The sequence below is a fragment of the Alligator sinensis genome, unplaced genomic scaffold (assembly GCF_000455745.1).
Source record: "Alligator sinensis unplaced genomic scaffold, ASM45574v1 scaffold989_2, whole genome shotgun sequence".
Lineage (NCBI taxonomy): Eukaryota > Metazoa > Chordata > Crocodylia > Alligatoridae > Alligator > Alligator sinensis.
In genome coordinates this window covers 1,631,366-1,635,048 of record NW_005842162.1, presented here as the reverse complement: position 1 = coordinate 1,635,048, position 3,683 = coordinate 1,631,366, and positions in this window count along the sequence as shown.

Here is a 3,683-nt window from a genome sequence, read left to right as displayed (position 1 = left end):
GAAGGGGAAAGACGCGCGGCTTGATGCTACTTCTATCCCTTGGGGCCTCTCTTCTTTTCTATTTGCTTCTGTATTTTTAAATTAAAGTAATGAGACATAAAAAGGAGACCAGTGAATTAGACAGAGCTTCCTCTTAAGTGACAGTATTTGATGCACTGACTCTTGTATATAAACTCTTAGTATCAAACCTGGAAGGTATCTATATAGTTTGACTATCAATTGTTTATCTCAAGCAAGGATCAAGGCTGTGTAGAGGAGAAAATAGTTTGTTCATTTCAAGGAGCACAAGAATTGATGACAAAGAAAAATTAATAGATGTAAAATACAGCTGCAGAACTCCCCTCCCCTTCCCCCTTCCTTGGGGAGACTAGTGGTTGCTTCATTCACATAATCTAAGTCAGTGGTCACCTACCAGTGGATCTTGATCCACCAGTAGATCTTGGAGGCTCTTGGAGTCAATCCAAGGCTGGGGTGGGAGGGCTGAGCGCCCGCGTGCATGCATGCACACGCCCCAGCTCATCAGGTTAGTCTGTGGGGGATAGTAAGGGTCGGGGCTGGATTGAGGCTCCTGCAGTAAGGGACAGTGTTGCAGAGGCAGGAGCAGGGGTAAGTAGAGTGGGGCCTTGGCCAGGTGGGACTTACCTGCTGGGGAGGCATGTCGCCAAATAATTTTTTCTGCCTCCCCTCTTCCCTCCCCACAGGCTTACCCACTGGATGGGGTAGGGGGCAGGGGGCTCATGGTAGATTTTGGGTTGCTTTTACATGCCAGAGGTGATCTCCTACTTAAAAAGGTTGGAGATGACTGATGTAAGTTGTGGTGAGGCTTCATTTAACAGAACCTATTGCACAATTGTGCAAATTATGTTCCTCTGACCATATCACCTATCGTCTCTGCCCACTAAGTTCTCTCTCCTGGAACTACTTCTGACTTGAGTTAAAAGGAACTTTAGTTTCCTTTTCCCCTGCCTCCAAAAAAGCTTACAGTCTGAAACATGTCCTTCCCCCCTATGCCCAAATGTTGACTTGCTCACTGCTAAGAATTATGCTGGCTAGAGGCCCAAGTCGGGACATGTTTGGTCTGAGAACATTGTTCTCAGGTATAACATACAACCTGACGGGACTGGAAACAGACACTTGTCACTGGAAAGGGCAAGATTCACAGCTTTCAGCTGGGCTAGACCTCATTTCCTTTTAGTCTTGGATGGTTTTGAGCTACTGGATCACAAATTTATTAATTCTGGGAGTTGAGAAAAACTATACATTCTAAAAAGTTTGTAATGAAAGACCTTATCAAGAGAGATCCTAGGTGTAGTATTAAATTGCAATGGTAACCTTAATTCTGGCACTCTTTTAAAACTATAACATTCTATAATAAATTTAAACTGAAATTTCCAATGTGGTATTGAGCTCCTTTTGATACTGGAGGAACCCCCTTGCTCCCTTCCAGGCCTTCTACAAAAACAAATACAAAAAAAAATCCATCCCATCTAACTGCGATATCCCTTGCAAGGGTGGTATATAAACACAAGTTGAACCTAAGAACTTCCAATTTTCACTTAAGATAAAGGAATAACAAAAAGTGATAATAGTATGCTATTGGCCCCTGAAAGGTGACCCATGTTTCTTTCAAGTGGATTACATAAGCATTTGTTAGACTGCAACATAGTGTTAGGAATCATGATTCCTGGCTCAAAACAAGGTTTGCTAGTTAATTTGTTAAGGATGTCTTTGCATTTATTGCACTCATTCATCTGTGGGTGTCAAAGAAACTTGAAAGTGGATATTTAGGAATACTCTAACTTCCTCTGGCACAGGGCATGACCAAAACCTTGGATTCGGTATATTCATTGTGAGAAGCAGTACGGCTAAGTGAGTAAGATTGTGGCCTGCTTTGTAAGAGGCCTGGGAAGACTCTAGCTCTGCCAGAATTGACCTTGTGTAACCTCTTGGAGTTCGGTTTCTCAATTACCTTCTGTTTTTGAGAGAGGGGAAATGATACCTGACTACCTCCTCAGGTAGACTTATGAGGGCTTGCTCTGTAATAAGAGCTGAGAAGTGTTCAGAATTATTAACACATATCAGTGGAAGGAAGGACAGCACAGCATCCTTTTTAGACCAGTTAGAGGTTTTTTTAAATGAAAGAAAAGTAACTTTTGTGATTTTTATTAAAGATGACCTTGTTAGGGGATGTCGGCATGTAAATAAAAGGTATGGGGGAACTGCACTGAAATTGTATGTGTGATTTGTCATGGAAAAAAAGCACTCCAGTGAGTGGTGTGTGCGCATGTACATAATTGAGGCAGTTTTCTTCTTCCCATGGCTGCTCAAACATTGTCTTCCCTAACTTCACACCCTCTCTTATATGCATCTGCTCCCTTAGTGTCCATTCACTCTGACACCTGTTTCCTCCCAGAGAACCTTATGTTCTCTTTCTGCTCCATTCCATCACAGTCTGCAGTCTTCTCCTGCATACGCAGCTCTCCAGGCACATATGATGAGTCCAAATAATCTCAGTAAATGTTGAGCTTGATAGAGCTTCTGAGTTCCAGGTATCCATCTGTTTATCCCATGCTTCACTCCAAAAGTCCTCCAGAACATCACAGTTCCATTCTTTCTCCCCAAATTAACTCCTGCCCCACACCACAGCTTTTTGCTAACAACTTTTGCACCCTCATTGTTTTGCAGCACCCTCTTTTCTTCTACAGCAGTTCCACCTGACCCTGAAAGTTTCCCTCTAGCTCCAATCCCCGTGATCTGTCCTTAGTGCTCCGTTTCTCCTGCCTTCTCTCTGTGCTCCTGGCTCTGAGGCCTCCCTCACCAGCCTTTGGAAATTTTGGAACTGTTGGCACACGAAAAGCCCAAATAAGCTGGCTGTATCCCAACTAAACAAGCTGTCTTCAGGCCAGTAGTATTCCACCATCGTGCCTCTGGTGCTCAGCCCCATCTCTGGATACATGGAAATCTACCTCCCCCAAGCATGTACTAGAAAGGAACAGTTTACTAAGGTAGAGGAACGTGATTAAAGCAGAAGTGTTTGCCTTGCAAAGGTGTAGAATTAAAATGGTGTCTTGTCACCCATCAACCAGGCCCGCATGCTTTCAGCCTTTCCTTTAAAAGCCAGGAAAACAGATATGCTCTGAAGGTCAACAGGCTTGCTGTCTGCCAGATCGAAGTGTGAGCAGTGGGGGCACTGCACATCCAAGTTGTGATCCGGTAGCAGGCGGGAACAAGTTATGCAGGAGTGAATGAACTCTGCAATTTCATCCCAATGGTGCTGTAGCAATGCCTTGGGTGTGAGAGAAGGAAATGGCTCACCCCATGATCTGAGTCATTTTTCCTCTTTGAGGACTTGCCTAAAATCTTCCTAATTGCCATATCTGTTATACTCTACAGATGGGAAATAGCCAAGACTTCATGGGCACAGAGGAGGGGCTGGAGGTAGGCAGGCTATGTGGACAGTCTTGCCCACTACAGGCAGTGGCTGGGGGTGTGTGTGGGGGGGGGGGGGGGGGGGGTGCCTGTGTGTGAGGAATATGAGTGAGGGGCCTGTGATGTATGTGTGAGGGTATTTAAGAATGAGGGGCTTGTGTGTGTGTTGGGGGGATGTATGCAAATGAAGTCTGTGTGGGGGGGGGGGAGGTGTCTCTGTGGGGGGGGGGGGGGGTGTGTGGGCGCGCGGAGGG